General features: G+C 38.2%; 1 pseudogene; it reads left to right on the forward strand.

Moving 5' to 3' along the window:
- The first annotated feature begins 15581 nt into the window (after positions 1-15581).
- On the forward strand, positions 15582-17122 carry LOC140837752 (ras-related protein RABA1f-like; annotated as a pseudogene).
- Positions 17123-18914: the final 1792 nt, after the last annotated feature.

The following is an 18914-nucleotide window of genomic DNA, read 5'->3' on the forward strand; positions in this document are numbered from 1 at the left end:
ATCTTATCTTGTGTGTGTGTTTATATATATATATATACAGGGCCGTGCCTATTTAGAGGCAAATGAGTCCATTGACTCAGGCCCATCTCTTTTTTGGGGCCCAAAAATTTAAAAAACAAATTATTATATATAATACTAGTTATTAGATAGCCCAAAACCAAGTATTTATTAAATGGAACTTGCTTAGCCTGTTATTGATTTATTCCTCAATCTTCCTCAATATTCATCTGCAGACAAGCCTTAATCGACTCCAGTCGTTGCGTCGTCTCTAGGTTTGATTGAAAGACTCGTGACGAGCTGTAAGTCTATTTTCTTGTATTTGCTTTGTTCGGGCTTCTAATTTTTTATTGTAGTTTTTTACTTTCTTCATGGCTTTATGTGGTATCTATAATCTCGCTTTTTGACTGAAATTTTGGTGGATGTAATGCTTTTCCGGCTTTCAAATGCTCATATTGCTTATAAAATCTTGTTGACTGTCTCGGTCACAATAGCAAGTGCAAAGCGAAGTTTCTCAAAGTAAAGCTCATCAAAACTTTTTTCCGATCAACCATGTCACGAGAAAGATTGAATGGATTGGCCATGTTATCGATTGAGAAAGAAATTACTGAACAACTTGATTATACAGACTTGATTAGTATTTTTAGCTCTAAAAATGTTAGGCGGGTTGCTTTTTAGTTATCATTTTGGACATGTTTGATATTTTTATTCTTTTAGTTTTTTATATTGTCTTCGACGTATTGATTTAATTTGAAAAATTGCTATGGAACTAAAAAAAATATGAACACACATTATGAGGCCTCTTTTTAAAAGTTAGACTCAGACCTAAATATTGTTAGGATCGGCCCTATATATATATATATATATATATATATATATATGTGTGTGTGTGTGTGTGTGTTCACAGGATTGTGCATGAAACATCACATTGATATATATATATATATATATATATATATATATATATATATGTCTGTGTGTGTGTGTTCACAGGATTGTGCATGAAACATCACATTGATAGCAATCATCCCAAATGACATTAAACAAATACATTTCTCACTGCTACGAAATGAAAGTACGTGCAGTGTGACATTAGGTTTGCATGAATGTCGTTCGAATATTTTAAAGGTGAGAGAAATTCGGGCTTTGGTTTTCCCGATGCTTCAATGAGACAACTTCCCAAAGCAAAAGAAAAATTCTGGTATATGACTTGTGTTTTCGTGTTATCTTGTGCTTGTTTGTACGTTTAATTTGTCAGCATTTGAAATTACTATTAATTTTTTGTTTTTAAAATAATGATATTTTCAAGTAGGATGATAAAAATCCCCAATATTAATAGATTTACAAAGAGCAAGATTTATTAGATAAAATGTGACCGATTGAAATAAATATTAAGAAACAAGTAATTTGCACGGAAAATTTGTATGCTTGTAAAGATTACATATATACTGTTGGATAAATGAATAAGAAGAATGTTGTAGGGTAAAGGAGGTGGAAGTTGTCCCACATTGGGAAAAAAGTCAAGGGATATCTCCCTTATAAACTCCAAGTTTGAATAGGGGTTTGGGCCCCAAGGGGTACCAGAAGTTTTTAGAAGGGGAATACGCTAATAGGCTGTGTCTCGGTGAAACACACGCGCGCGCTGGTCTCGGGTCGGGTCGGTGCGGTCTTTGACAAGTATTAATCTTTTTGGACCAAAATTAGTGGGAAAATATTGTCAGAAAGAAGCACATGCGGTCTGCCTGATGCGCGAGAACACAGAGCAAGGCGCACGCCTTGCTGTGCGCGCAGCTCGCATAGACAGAATGCGAGCTTGCGCGCGCAGCGCTGTTTTAGCAGAACATGCGCGTCTCTTGGCTTCTAGACATCCGTTCATGGCTGCTTTTGCACCAACCATTGTATCCCTTCATCAGAATTGTGGCTATTCAATGCATGTGGTCTGGAGAAACATGTCTCCTCAACACATCCAATGATCTCCTATAAATAGTCCTCACATTCATCACAAAAAAGGTTCGAAAAATTTGGTCATCTTGCTGCATTCTTTGCTTCTTTGAATACTTGAGAGCTCTTGCATATTTTGTGTTCGCTGATTTCGAGATTTGAAATTCTGCAAATTCTCGACGTGAAGTCGTTGTATCTTGGGGACGATTGCCTGCGACGTATAGCACTATATACGGGCAATTTCGTCTTGCGGAGAAAGGATCCTCCTTGCCTCGACTTGATCTTATTGTTGTCGCGGTTGCTTCGATTTACTGCTTCTGTTCGTGATATAAGACATCCAACATATCCAGGGTAATATCCACACAACAATCGCAAGATGAAATTTCTTTTGTTATTCTGGATATGTCTACTGCATCATTCACTCCCGTGCCCAATGGCCCTACCGCCCCTGCTCATGGAGAAAAGCCTCCAAAATTTTCTGGTGCCGACTTCAAATGGTGGCAGCAGAAGATGCTCTTCTACCTCACAACACTGAGCCTATCTCGATTCCTTAAAGAGGATTCCCCTGTTATTGCTGTGGATGATAATGAATCCCAACGAAGGAATGTTGTTGATGCATGGAACCACAGTGACTTCCTTTGCCGCAACTACATTCTAAATGGACTAGACGACACACTTTACAGTGTCTACTGCTCTGTCAAGACCTCCAAGGAGTTGTGGGACTCGCTGGAGAAAAAAATACAAAACAGAGGATGCAGGAGTCAAGAAGTTCGTAGTGGGCAAATTCCTTGACTTCAAAATGGTGGACGCCAAATCTGTAATAAGCCAGGTACAAGAAATTCAAATTATTATTCATGACTTATTGGCAGAGGAGATGGATATCAATGAACAATTCCAAGTGGCGGCGATAATGGAGAAATTGCCACCAATGTGGAAAGACTTCAAGAACTACCTTAAGCACAAGCGCAAGGAGTTGAAGCTTGAAGATCTGATTGTGAGGCTTCGTATTGAGGAAGATAGCCGATCTTTTGAGGCCAGAACACACAAGAGAACAATGGAGGCCGAGGCCAAGGCCAATCTAACAGAATCGAGCACCAGCCACAAGAGAAAGCGCCCTCAAATTGAGAAACGAGGGCAGGCCAAAAAGTTCAAAGGAACTTGCTACAACTGTGGCAAGCCAAATCATATGAACAAGGACTGTCGTCTTCCGAGGAAAGACAACATAAATCAGAAACTAAAGCAAGCCAACGTCATCGAAAAAAGGCATGTACCAATAGACCTATCACAACTTGATCTATCTGCAGTTGTGTTTGAAACCAACTTGGTGGATAATCCAAGAGAATGGTGGGCAGATATCGGGTCCACTAGCCACATTTGTGCAGAAAAGAGTATGTTCTCATCCTACACTACTGTAAGTGATAGGAAATTGTTTATGAGAAACTCTACGACGTCTGAGGTCGTAGGAATTGGCAAAGTGGTATTGAAGATGACTTCCGGAAAAGAGATGACATTGTTGAATGTGCTGCATGTGCCATACATTCGAAAGAATTTAGTTTCTGGATCCTTGTTAAGTAAGGCTGGCTTTAAAATTGTGTTTGAATCGGACAAGTTTGTCGTAACAAAAAATGGTGTATTTGTTGGAAAAGGGTACCAAGACAATGGGCTCTTCAAAATGAATGTAATGAATGTTTACCGTCAAGAGGCGAAGAATAAAATGAATGATTCTGTTTACTTGTTTGAAAGTTCTAATTTATGGCATGAAAGATTAGGACATGTTAACTTCAACACATTACAAAGACTTGCGAATTTAAATGTAATACCTGCATTTAAAAGAAATCCACAAGATAAGTGTGAGATTTGTGTTGAAGCAAAGATGGCAAAAGCTCCATTCCATTCTGTAACAAGAAGTACTAATCCACTTAATTTAATTCACACTGACGTATGTGATTTAAAGTTTGTGCAAACTCGAGGTGGGAATAAGTACTTCATAACATTCATTGATGATTGCACAAGGTTTTGTTACGTCTACTTATTGAAAAGTAAAGATGAAGCTATAGAAGCTTTCAAAAATTATAATAATGAGGTTGAGAATCAATCGAGTACAAAAATCAAAATGATTCGAAGTGATAGAGGTGGATAGTATGTCGCTCCATTTGAAGAATTGTGCACTAAATCTGGCATTATTCATCAAACTACGGCACCATACTCACCTCAATCAAATGGAGTTGCAGAACGTAAAAATCGTACTCTCAAGGAGATGATGAACGCGTTGTTGATAAATTCTGGCTTACCTCAAAACTTGTGGGGGGAAGCAATACTATCTGCAAACCACATTCTTAATAAAATACCACACAAAGGGAAAGATGAAACTCCATATGAGTTATGGAAGGGTCGCAAACCATCTTATAAATACCTACAAGTGTGGGGGTGTTTGGCTAAAGTAGAGATACCAAAGCCAAAACAAGTTAAAATTGGACCCAAAACAGTTGACTGCATCTTTATTGGATATGCATATAATAGTAGTGCATATAGGTTTTTGGTGTATAAGTCAACGATTCTTGATATTAATAAAGGAACGATTATGGAATCAAGGAATGCAATATTATTTGAAAACAACTTTCCTTGTAAGGAAAGAAAAGAAGGTTCCATTACACGGTCTTATGAATCTACTATTGATTCTAAAGAAGTCAATGAAGAACCAAAACGTGGAAAGAGAGCAAGAATTGAAAAGTCCTTTGGTCCTGACTTTATGACTTACATGTTAGATGATGAACCAAAAACTATTCAAGAAGCTCTATCCAATCCCGAAGCTCCTTTTTGGAAAGAATCTATAAATGATGAAATAGAATCCATCATGCATAATCATACGTGGGAGTTGATTGATCTCCCTCCGGCTTGTAAACCTTTAGGATGCAAGTGGATCCTTAAAAAGAAATAAAAAGAAGATGGATCTATAGACAAATATAAAGCATGTTTGGTGGCTAAAGGGTTGAAACAAAAAGAAGTATATGACTTCTTTGACACATTGTCACGCCCCGAAACTCGGGAATGACACCGGCGTTGTTTAACAATCACACAATCGCAACAACAAGCCTCTTGTAGCACAGTGTAACCGAACCAGTTTATATATCATAATCTCAAAATAAATAACCAATGTCTTTACAAAACCGAAATCTTAAAAACGACAGAGTTAATGTGGAAACGTAAACAGCATAATAATAACTTAAACTTAATCGAATTTCTTGAATCGTCACCATCCCCAGAATTGTTCGGACTCCTCGTCCTCAACCTGTTCTTCGGACTTATCTGGGAAGGGTTGTAAGGAGGGTGAGTATTTTGGGAATACTCAGTAAATAGGGGAAAATCGAGCACAATAGAGACAACATGCATAAATTCGAATCATAAAACATGACTTGCATACATACTTCATAAACATGCATAACCTTGACACAGCACTGCGACTCATCTACTTTCTACGGTTTACTGACGTCAGTCCCTAATTTTTACTCCTCTAAGAGGGCGAGACCGTATAGCGGTTATGTCCCCCACCGCGTAAGGGTACGTCGTGGTTGGGATTCCCTCCCGTATACAGTCGATTCCTCACAGTGCTTTTAAAATCGTATGAAAATTTCACGAAAAGAGTAGAAAGAAGATTGTACTCGACTATTTATTTTTCTTGTAAAAATCGAAAACACGTATGCATAAATTCGAGATTTTTAAAGTTAAAAAAAAAAATAGCCCACTTACTGTGTATTGGATGCTAAAAACGTAGGTTGCTTGCTTCGGGAATGGATCGTTCCTTGCTCTACCCTTGACGGCACTTCGACTCGATTTTTCTAGGACGGATTTCGAGTGGATTTTTGGCTAGGGAAGAGCTGCTGGAATTCGAAATTTTCAGCAAGGGATCCTCGAATTTTGTGGTGGGAGAATAGCTAGGGTTGATGCACTATTTATAGGGGAGGATGGTGGGTCTAAACTTGGTACTTAAATCATACCAAAATTGCTCCAAATCCCTCCATATTTGACTCCAATTTCTTGCCAATATTTCGAAAATTCTGCTTCCTATATTGTGAGATTTATATCCTAATCCAATGTCCCTGATTGATTCGAAATCTATGTGGCCAAGAGTAAGGATTTTGTGCCCAAGTTAGATGATTTATCTTCAATGTTCCTTGTATTTATCCATCTCAATCCTAGGCATGTAATCTAGTAGGATCTCAAAATTTCTCTAGCAAATATCATGCCTCAATTCTTTGAATTTGTAGGATATTCAAATTTGCAAGAATCTCCTTTCTAATTTCAAAAATATGTTTGCAAGGTGTAGATTTAAATTGGCTTGACCAAGATTCCAGCATATCTTATTCCAATACAAAAATAAAAAAAAAATCTTGTGCTAATAAAATTTCCTTCCACAGCTCTTCAACACTCTCTCTCTTGCAAGCTCCGTCTTAGGGCTTCAATGGGAGTTGTATTCCTGTCGGTGGATAGGTGATGCTACTGGTTGCTAATCCAGGGAGGTTATTATCATGGATCCGGATGAAATAGCAAGACGTGTTCGATCTCTGCAGATATCTTCAAACAACAATAAAGACCCAATTATTATTCCAGAGGAATTGGCTTCAATAGGTAAAAATCGGTTAGATTCCTGTCTAGTGTGCAAGATTTTCTCTTCTAAAGCTGTCAACAGAGAGACTTTCCGTGTGCAAATGCCTCGCATCTTACAAGCGAAGAAACCCATTCAAATCGAAGTAATTGGGGAGAATATATTTCTTTTCCACTTTGCTTCTCTTGTTGATCGCCGTCACTCGCTCTTTGATGGACCTTGGTCTTTTTTTAAGGATATGGCAATCTTTGAAGTCCCATCAGGTCTACAAAAGACTGTGGATTTGGTATTCGATGAAATTTCAATTTGGGTACAATGTCACAATGTTCCTCTTGCGTTTATGCAGTCAACGATTCTCCGCAACCTGGGGTCGAAATTGGGAACGGTTCTGGAGGTGGATGAAGGGGATGAAGGAAATTGCACGGGTCGTTATGCTCGTATCCGTGTCTCTTTAAATATTAATGAACATCTGCGTCAATGCCTTTGGGTTCGATCCGAGCAAGAACAAGAGGATATTTGTCTCATCCTTCTCTATGAAAAGCAGCCTAATTTCTGCTTTAATTGTGGTAAACTTGGGCATGTTCAGAGAGATTGTGAAATTAATGTAGAGGATAGCTCTAATCTACCATTTGGCAATTGGCTTCGAGGTTCTTCGATTTCAGGGGAAAGGAAAACATATTATCCTAGATCCAAATCTAATACTAGCAATGGTTCCCCTTCGGAAGATTACCAGCATTCAGATGAAATAAATGCACTCATAATTCCGCCTCGGTCAACTTGGCCTTCTTTCAGCACAGAATCTCCAAGGGAGAAAAGTGAGACAGATGAAAGCTTAGTGTTATTACTACCGAAGCAGTCCCAACAATATGATTTGCCTGCTAATAATACAATTGAGAAAATGGATGGGCTATGTTCTGAACCGGAAACTCTGTTAACTACTGACATACAAGTCATCCCAAGTGTACAAAAGAAAAAATGGAAACGCATGGCCAGGGCAAATTCAAATACCATCCAAGGAAGCTCTGAAAATTTGATACCGCTGGATAAAGGAAAACGTGTGATGCTCCCACCTGAGAATATTGAAGCTTCGAAACGTCCACACACTCTTATGGATCCAAGTTTGAATATTACTACTAGTCTGGCGGGGCTGCACCAATTAATTGCTTGGTATGGAATGCACGGGGGCTTGGGAACCAACGTGCTATCCATGAACTAAAAAGGCTCATTGCCATAAGAAACCCATCTTTATTATTCATTTCAGAAACTAAATTAACAGCTTCACAATGTCGATGGTGGTCAAGTTGGCTTCAGTCAGAAGGCTTCTTTGTAGTTGATAGCTTGCGTCGTAAGGGAGGTTTGATATTATTGTGGCGTGCCCCTCTATCGGTTTCCATTCAGTCTTTTTCAGCGGGACATATTGATTGCTTGGTTAAGGAGGGTTCGGTACAGTGAAGGTTTACAGGTTTTTATGGGAACCCTGTGACAGCATTGCGTACTCAATCATGGCAACTTATTAGGAGGTTAGCAGGAATTCACGAGCTTAACTCCTTGCCTTGGTTAGTTGGAGGAGACTTTAATGAAATCTTGTTTGATTCAGAAAAGTTTGGGGGTATGTTGAGAGCTAATACCCAGATGACCGATTTCTCTGATACTATTGATGATTGTGGCTTATGTGATATTCCAGCTCGTGGAGATAGATTCACTTGGTGCAATAGTAGAAAGGGCGATGCCTTGATTTTATCCCGGCTTGATCGGTTTATCTGTAATTATGGATGGCACTCAACTTTCCCTGAGGCAGTAGTGGAAAACTTAGGTTTCTTCGATTCTGACCATAGAGCAGTTGCAGTACAATTGAGACCAGCTGCATCAGTTACTTTACACATTTCTCCGAAGCGTTTTATGTTTGAACACAAGTGGTTTTTGGATGAGGACTTTACAACCATTGTTACTAATAGTTGGGAAGGATCTCAGGGAGATTTTTGTCTTCCTCAGCGACTATACAGATGCAGCAGGACACTTACTTCGTGGGCAGGAACTAAATTTGATCATCTTGGCCGAACATTACGTGAGTTGCATAAGGAGCTGGATAGTTTAATGACTTCTGAACACATTCTACATAATCATGTTCGTATCGAAGAGTTGGAGAAAAGGATTGAAAGACTCTCGGATCAGGATGAACTACATTGGAAACAGCGTGCTCGGGTTAATTGGCTACAGTCTGGTGATCGCAATACTAAATTCTTTCATGCTTCGTCATCTAAGCGTCAAAGGAGAAATCTCATCAAGGGACTACTGAACAAGAATGGTAATTGGTGTTCTGATTTTAAAGATTTGATAAATATTACTGAAGATTATTTTTGCAATCTTTTCAGCTCTTCCAATCCATCTTCTGATGATATTGCAAAAGTGTTGGATTGTGCCGAACCAGTCATAGGTGTCCATATGAATGAAACTCTTTGTGCCCCATTCACGGCTGACGAAGTTCGTAGAGCAGTTTTTGATATGCATCCTTCTAAAGCCCCGGGGCTGGATGGCTTCACCGCTCTCTTTTATCAAAAGTTTTGGCCACTGATCGGTAATGATGTCACTCAGGCTGCCTTGCTTATTCTCAATGAGCAGAAAGATCTTTTTGACTGGAATGCCACACTTATTACGCTTATTCCAAAAATTCAAGATCCGATGTCATTAAAAGATTTTCGACCTATTAGCCTTTGCAATACATGTTATAAAATCGTGTCTCGAGCAATTACAAATAGATTGAGACCTATCTTGGATAGTTTATTGATCATTTTCAAAGTGCGTTCATTCCCGGTAGACTTATTCTTGATAATGTTATTGTGGGCTTTGAATGCATGCATTGGATTCGTTCCAACCGAAAGGCTAAGACGGGCTTCGCATCTCTCAAACTGGATATGAGTAAAGCTTACGATAGGGTTGAATGGCCTTTTTTGCAGAATATGATGATTAAATTGGGGTTTGCAGAACAATGGGTCAAGCTAATTATGAGATGTGTGACTTCTGTGAATTACTCTTTCCGTATCAATCATTCTATATTTGGTACGCTCAAACCATCCAGGGGGTTGAGACAAGGGGATCCACTCTCTCCATATTTATTTGTGTTATGTGCTCAAGGATTGTCACACCTTTTCACTAAGGCTGTGGAACGAAATCTGATCCGGGGAGTTAAAATTGCAAATACTTGTCCTGTCACCTCTCATTTATTTTTTGCAGATGATAGTCTGATTTTCTTCAAGGCGACCCGAGAGGATAGTATACATGTTCGAAATTGTCTTGATCTTTATGAGAAAGCTTCTGGCCAAGTGGTTAATTTCGACAAATCTGCTCTTACCTTTAGTCCAAGCACCTGCCCTCACACAATAGCTGAAATTATGGATGTTATGGATATACCGATAGTGCAAGGCCATGAAATTTATTTGGGACTACCGACATTCTCAATGCGCAGTAAACGATTACAATTTGGTTATTTGCGAGAACGGGTGGAGCAAAAAATTAAATCCTGGAACAATCGATTTTTCTCTTCGGGAAGAAGGGAGGTGCTTATAAAATCAATTTTGCAAGCTCTTCCATCCTATGCAATGTCATGCTTCAAAATACCCGTTTCTATTTGCAAGGCTGTGGAACAACTCTGTGCAAGATTTTGGTGGAAAGATGCTAGTGGTAACAAAGGGATGCATTGGATGAATTGGAAAAACTTATGTAAACCCAAGAGTGTGGGAGGTATGGGATTTCGATGCTTGGTAGCTTTCAACAAATCTCTGTTAGCATAACAAATATGGAGAATCATTCATTCACCCAACTCTTTGGTGGCCCGAGTTATCAAAGGCAGATACTTTAAAAATTCAGATATTATGCAGGCAGGAGTGGGCTCAAATCCATCATATGTTTGGAGATCTATGCTGTGGAGTAGAGAAATTATTCAAAGAAGGTTGTGTTGGCGAGTAGGGAATGGTCAGAGTATTCGGGCTTTTGTAGATCCTTGGATCCCGACGGTTCCATCTTTTCATAGCAGCAGCTTACATCCTTCTACAGACAATCACATCCGTGTGTCACATTTTATTTCTGGAGCGGGAACATGGAACGAGTCTTTGGTTAGGCATTGCTTCCCTGTACATGAGATTGATGCTATCCTCAATATTCCGCTGCACCGACAGGGCTGTGATGATTTACGTTTTTGGTCTGGGAGCAAGAATGGTAAATATTCTGTTAAAGATGGTTACCACTTGGAGACTGGAAGCTGGGACACTCCACCTTTTATTTCCCGGCAGCCTCTTGGCACTTGGTGGCGGCAGATTTGGAAACTCAGATTACCACCGAAAGTTCGTATTTTTATGTGGAAAGCTTCAAAAGATATTATTCCGACTGAGGTTAATCTGCTTTCTCATCATATACCAATTCTTGGGACTTGCTCGCTTTGCAATTATCATTATGCCTCTACTAGTCATTGTCTCCTTTTCTGTTTGGCTATTAAGGATGTTTGGAAACACACTCCTTTTTGGTATTGTCTGGAAAAACGCCGTGATGCTTCCTTTCTTGATTGTGCTTTATATGTGTCAAAGAGATTTAACCAAGAGGAATTCGAATTGTTTGTGATCCTTTGTTGGGCGATCTGGCGGGAAACTTGTGTGCATAAGCATGAAGCCGAGGGTAAGAGCATGCAATTTAGATTGGATTGGGTTCATGCATTTCTAGATTTGATTCGCTATTCTAGATTAAAGTGTGCTGTCTCAGTATGTGCCTCACAAACCTCAGCAGATCAATTATGGAAACCGCCTAGCCCTAATTTACTTCGGCTAGATGTTGATGCGGGGTTCGATACCATGCGTAATAAGTTTAGTGTGGGTGCGATAATTAGAGATTCACGGGGAGTAACTAGAGGTGCACATGCTCTTATTATCTGTAATCCTGGTAGTGTCCTTGCAGCTGAAATCCTGGCTATTCGTTGTGGTATAGATCTTTGTCTACAGGTGGGTGTTTCTTCTGTTTGTATTTTCTCAGACTCCAAGGAAGCGGTTCGTTTAGTTCTCAACCCAGATTTGGACACTGGTCCTTGTGTTGCATTGGCTCTTGAAGTTAATTCTATGTTCATAGAGAATCATTTTGTATCGATCAAGCATATGCATCGTTCTGCCAATTCCGTGGCACACTCTCTTGCTCATAAAGCATTCAATAGCTCATCTAATTTACTTTGGCAAGATGAAAATATTCCATCTTGGCTTTGTAGTATTGGAACTCAGGATCTACCGATTTGATGTTATGAATGTTTACTTTTCAAAAAAAAAAAAAAAAATTCCTTCCACATCATGAATACATGGTTGCAAGATTTCGGTTCTCACACACATACTCTCCAGTCACTAGGATTACGTCCATTCGTGTTCTCATAGCTATTGTTGTGTTGCATAACCTTGAGATTCACCAAATGGATGTAAAGACAGCCTTCTTGAATGGAGAACTGGAAGAGGAAATATACATGGAACAACCCGAGGGGTTTGTCGTTCCCGAACAAGAAAAGAAGGTGTGTAAACTTGTGAAGTCCTTATACGGACTCAAACAAGCACCTAAGCAATGGCATGAAAAATTTGACACTACAATGAAGTCAAATGGTTTCAAAATCAACGAATGTGATAAGTGCGTTTATATTAAAGGTAGTGCAAATGCCTATGTCATTGTATGCCTTTATGTAGACGACATGTTGATTATGGGAAGTAATCATGAGTTGATTATAAATGCCAAGAATATGTTGAAAAGGTCTTTTGATATGAAAGACTTGGGGTTGTGTGATATCATATTAGGGATTAAAATCTCTAGAATACCTGAAGGAATAGTTTTTATCACAAACTCACTATGTTAAAAAGGTGCTTGAAAGATTCAGTACCTTAAAATGTCGTCCTGCTAGAACACCTATAGATTTAGGTGTTCGTTTAGCAAAGAATAGAGGAGAACCCATCTCACAACTGGAATATGCAAGGATAATTGGTAGTCTAATGTACTTGACTAATTGTACTCGTCTAGATCTTGCATATTCAGTGAACAAGTTAAGTAGGTTCACAAGTAATCCAAGTAAGGAACATTGGAAAGCTTAACGAGAGTGCTTGGATATTTGAAATATACATTGAACTATGGTTTGATATATTCAAAATATCCTGCAGTTTTAGAAGGATACTGTGATGCCAATTAAATATCTGACACAAAAGACTCAAAGTCCACTAGTGGATATGTATTCACAATAGGTGGAGGAGCGGTGTCATGGAAGTCGTCTAAGCAAACGTGTATAGCTCGATCCACTATGGAATCCGAGTTCATAGCATTAGACAAAGCTGGGGAAGAAGCCGAATGGCTAAGAAACTTCCTAGAGGATATTCCTTGTTGGAATAAGCCAGTGCCTTCCATTAACATTCATTGTGATAGTCAATCGGCAATAGGAAGAGCACATAGCAGTATGTACAATGGTAAGTCTCGACATATTCGCCGGAGACACAATACTATAAGACAATTGATCTCAAATGGGGTTATTTCTGTTGAATATGTGAAATCAAAGGAAAACCTAGCGGATCCGTTTACTAAAGGTATAAATAGAGATCAAATGTACAAACTGTTGAGAGGAATGAGCTTAAAACCCACAAAATAAAATATTTATAGCGGTAACCCAACCTTGTGAAGTGGAGATCCCATGACCTTGGTTCAATGGGACAACTAAGTTATAAATATTAATTTGAGTACTTGGAAGAAAAAAAGGCTCATTCCTACGAAATCCAAGTAGAAAAGACCTGCAACATGTGGTGAGGTTAAGTTTTCTTTTAATGATTCCTATACCTATGAGGTAGAGTATGGCAGGATATTCTAGATAGGAGATCACCTATATAAGTGAGAAGTAATGACCGCTTCAATGGAAAACACTTATGAATCTAAGATATGGTCTAGGGCCGAAACGGACACAACATGATAACAAGAATATGTTAGATTTATTATTGTGTAAATACTATTGACTTGGTTTACATAAACGGTTGACTAGTTCAAGACATCATGTCACTACTCAACTAGTAAATCCTATAGTATGTTACTAAGGAAGGTTCAAAGTCAAAAACTACATATCCCAATGCAATAATAATTCACAAGAGCTTTCAAGTAAATCTTCATACATGCATTAAGTTCATTTATATGGGGGATTGTTGCATAAATGAATAAGAAGAATGTTGTAGGGTAAAGGAAGTGGGAGTTGTCCCACATTGGGAAAAAAGCCAAGTGATGTCTCCCTTATAAACTCCAAGTTTGAATAGGGGTTTGGGCCCCAAGGGGTACCAGAAGTTTTTAGAACGGGGAAGACGCTAATAGGCTGTGTCTCGGTGAAACAAACACGCACGCGTGCTCGTCTCGGGTCGGTGCGGTGCGGTCTTTGACAAGTATTAATCTTTTCAGACCAAAATTAGTGGGAAAATATTGTCAGAAAGAAGCACACGCACATGCGGTCATGATGCATTGTACAGAATAGGGCGCGCGGCCGCGCAGATTCTCGCGCGGGTGCACGCGCCCTACTGCAGAGCAAGGCGCGCGGCCGCATAGCTTCTCGTGCGGGCGCGCGTAGCTCGCATAGACAGAATGCGAGCTGCGCGCGCAGCGCTGTTTTAGCAGAACGTGCGCGTCTCTTGGCTTCTAGACATCCGTTCATGGCTGCTTTTGCACCAACCATTGTATCCCTTCATCAGAATTGTGGCTATTCAATGCATCTGGTCTGGAAAAATATGTCTCCTCAACACATCCAATGATCTCCTATAAATAGTCCTCACATTCATCACAAAAAAGGTTCGAAAAATTTGCTCATCTTGCTGCATTCTTTGCTTCTTTGAATACTTGAGAGCTCTTGCATATTTTGTGTTCGCTGATTTCGAGATTTGAAGTGCTGCAAATTCTCGACGTGAAGTCGTTGTATCTTGGGGACGATTGCCTACGACATATAGCACTATATACGGGCAATTTCGTCTGGCAGGAGAAAGGATCCTTCTTGCCTCGACTTGATCTTATTGTTGCTGCGGTTGCTTCGATTTGCTGCTTCTGTTCGTGATTCAAGACGTCCAACATATCCAGGGTAATATCCACACAACATATTCCATATTATTAAGTATGAGATTCTTACAGTGACTATTTTAGAGGATATCAAAATATTTAATTTCATAATTACCCTTCATATCATACTAAAAACATTCTCAGAACATTTCATATTTTACATAGAAAAAAATCTAAAGAAAACTTTTCTTTTAAATCGAACAACTCTTCTAAATTGAAAATAATTTTGTGTTAATCATTTAATATTATCTGATCAAATTAAAAATTATAATAACACATGCAACGAATGTACATCTTTTACTAGTATATATTTAGAAGTGTCAAAATCAGACACGACCCACCAACCCGATACGGTTCAACTCGAAAAAAAATCACGTTTCTGTTTGGGGTTTTCGGGGCCAGTCAGATCGGGTTAGACCCGATATCTGACCTGAAAAAAAATTATCGGGTTGGGTTGGTTGACCCGAAAATTTTAATTTTTTTAAAAATATATAATCAATTATATTGCCTGCATTTTTATATATTATATGTCTGAAAAATATTTATTGTATATTTATATCATGGATTTTCATAATTTAATAATTTTTGAATATTACTATTTTCTCAATCCACTTAATTCACCCGAATTGACACCCTTATATATATATATATATATATATATATATATATATATATATATATATATATATATATATATATATATATATATATATATATATATATATTCTTCTATTTTATTAAAATTGAAGACATGATAGTAACCGTCTAGGAAGGACACCAACTTTTTCTTCTATTTTATTAAAATCGGCAAACCCAAAGTTAGTTTCCACAAGCTATGCAGTTAGTTACTAGCCTAATAGAAATTGGACTGGACCTGTTTTATCATCAGTTAAATAGGCCCAGACCAAATCCTGGCCCGGATTTCATATACGGGTCTGGAGGTGAGCCAACCACTGTCCCTGAAAATGCTGAGGCAAAGAAAATCGAACAGCCATGAATTTCCCAAGAACAATAACCTCACCACGGAGTACTTTCTCCGAGAAATAACCAGAGAATCTTTCGAAATCTTAAAATAGGGAAGGGAAACGCCTCAAGAAATGGGAGCATACAGAGCGGATGACGATTACGATTACCTGTTCAAGGTGGTGTTGATAGGAGATTCCGGCGTCGGGAAAACGAACCTGTTGTCTCGCTTCTCCCGGAACGAATTTAGCCAGAGCTCCAAATCCACCATCGGCGTCGAGTTTGCCACGAGATCCATTCAAGTCGACGACAAGGTCATCAAGGCCCAAATTTGGGACACGGCCGGCCAAGAAAGGTTTGTTACATATCCTTCTTTCCCCAGAGAATTACGATTCATTTTTCTTCAAAAAATATCGTCTCTCGATCGTGGTTGTTGGTAGTAATGCCACTCATTCTTCATGCAAGAAAACAAGTATGATGATATGTGCATGAAAGAATGGTGTTTGAATGATGTTGATATTTTTACTGGAGAAGAATGATGAATGCGATCCTTGGTGTATTTGGCTTTTGGAGAATGCAAATTTCACTGACTGTAGAAGAAAATGATCCATCACTATAGATTGGATTGAATTCGTTGATCATCAGTTCTAAAATTGAAATCTTCCATTCTTGGATCTTTTTTCCATGAAATTAGCAGCACCCCTGTATACATACCAAGAGGGGGGCAGTTGAATTATGCGAAACTCATGTTTAAATGTATCTTGCATTCTTTGTTACCAAAAGAATTGAAATTACCATGTTTAGATTGAAACACATCTCTTTTTTCTGATCAAAGATGAGGCTTTCTTGTGATTGAATGACAACCCAACTCGATAATAATTACCGTTTCCAAAGACCGGAAATGTTTAGGCCGATATGACAATCATGAAATTTCCCAGTCATGGACGCAGATTGTTTTTTATGCATTTCATCTCAAAACAGCTCTCTTGAATAGAACTATGTTTCTTGTTGATACGTTCCATAAAACTCGACTTTAGGTATCGAGCAATCACAAGCGCCTACTACAGAGGAGCAGTCGGGGCTTTAATTGTATACGATGTCACCCGACATGTTACATTCGAAAATGTGGAAAGATGGCTGAAAGAGCTTAGAGGCCACACGGATATGAACATAGTGATCATGCTGGTTGGAAACAAAGCAGACCTGCGGCCACCTACGAGCCGTCGCACTAGAGGATTCGAAGTCATTTGCTGAAAGGGAGAGGATCTTTTTCATGGAAACTTCGGCCCTAGAAGCTTTGAATGTAGAAAATGCATTTACCGAAGTGTTGACACAGATATATCATATTGTAAGCCGGAAGGATCTTGAAATCGGGGACGATCCCGCTGCTCTGCCCAAGGGCCAAACTATAAATCTTGGAACCAAAGATGATGTGTCAGCTGTGAAGAAGAGTGGGTGCTGCTCTGGTTGATGCAGCCAGCTTTATGGCATGAATGTAACTTGAACTTTTCACCAATATTACACCAAAGCACAAAATGGCAGTTTTTGATCTGCTCATTTTAATTCTAATCAAAAGCTAGTCAAAAGCTGATTTTGTTTCTTGAAAAATAATTTTGATATTTTAATTAATTAATAAATAAATAAAATTGTTGGACCCTTTCTCTTCAAAATTTTTGTCTTATCCAAAATTATCATCGACATTAATTTGGAGACGGAAGTGTTATCCAATAATGAAACTTTTGGTATTTTATCAAAAAAAGAGTATTTTAGAATCATTTATTAACCAAATATTATATCTTAGAAAAATCCAAATTTTATTTTCTAACATCAGCCACTTCTATTTTTTCTTCACTCTTTCGCTATCTATAAATTTAATCACTTTTGTAAAAGCATGCTATTTTGTAAACACTCCCTTAATTGAAAACAAATTTGTTTGGAAAATGTGAATGTACAATTTTTTACCTGATAATGATAGTTCTTGATCAGGAAAAATTGTACTGTGATTTCATATTTTATACAAAATGGTGTTATCGCTAAGATGACATTTACTTGAACATACAAATTGAGTACAAATCATTGAAATTTAAGTACAAAATTAGGATATCAAGGTGGTGTTGAACCAACCTCACCTATAATCAATATGTAAAGAAGTAGGTTTGATACCTGATGTGATCATGGACGAGCCTTGAAGTGATCAAGCTTCTAAGAAGGCTTGGGATTCGTTGGAGTTCCCTGAAAGACCAATAATGAGAGAGAAAAATAAGAAGTTTAAGAAAACTCTTCAAGGACTCATGATGAGTAGTCAATAAGTGTCTACAAGCATGTCATCAAGGCTCAGATTGTTCAGGGAGCATTACAACCAAGTTGGAGGTCATTGCAACATCATTCAATACTAAAGGACCAAGAAGACAGCAGTACCCACGCACCTGTACATGTTATAGCAAAACTTGGATGAGCATTTGAACTTGAACTAATAATATTTAGACCTGAAAAGTTAGACGCTAATATAAAGAAGTGTAATTTTTGTACAAAAAAAACTTGTTTTCTTAATTTTTGTTGTGAGTTCACAAAGTATACAAGTGGATGAGGACAAAGTATATGCTATTCGATATTGGTCAATACCTACTACTATTGGCCAAGTTAGAAACTTTTATGGTCTTGCAAGTTTCTATAGGAGGTTTGTAAAAGATTGTAGCACGTTAACAGCACCGATGATGGAGGTTATTAATAAGAATGTCTTGTTCGGTTGGTTCAAGGATCAAAAGAAGTTTTTTAATGATATCAAGCATAAAATAATTAATGATAATTTACTTGTTTTGCTTGATTTTGTTGCTACTTTTGACATTGAAAGTGATGCATCAGATGTAGGTATTGTAGGAGTCTTGATGCAAGGAGGACGACATGTTGTATAATTTAGTTAGAAGCTGAATAGAGCAGCGTTGAACTACCCAACCTATGACAAAGAGTTATATGCTTTGGAGAAATTCCTTCGAGACGTGACAACACAACCTCACGCCTTTATTATTCATACGATTCATTAATATCTAAAACAATTAAGGGGCAAAAAAAGTTTAACAAGAGACATGCCAAGTGGGTTGCATTCATTGAAACATTCCCTTATATGATCAAGTACAAACAAGATAAAGAAAATCTAGTGTCTGATGCACTATCACGAAGGTACATTCTATTTACTACCTTGGATTTGAAATATTAGGGTTTAAGCATGTTAAGGTGTTATATGTATTGAATTATGACTTTAAGGACATTTTTTATACATGTTTGTATGGTTCACATGATAAATTTTACTTGCATAATAGTTTCTTGTTTAGTT

The sequence above is a fragment of the Primulina eburnea genome, chromosome 8 (genome assembly GCF_022965805.1).
Source record: "Primulina eburnea isolate SZY01 chromosome 8, ASM2296580v1, whole genome shotgun sequence".
Classification (NCBI taxonomy): Eukaryota; Viridiplantae; Streptophyta; class Magnoliopsida; order Lamiales; family Gesneriaceae; genus Primulina; species Primulina eburnea.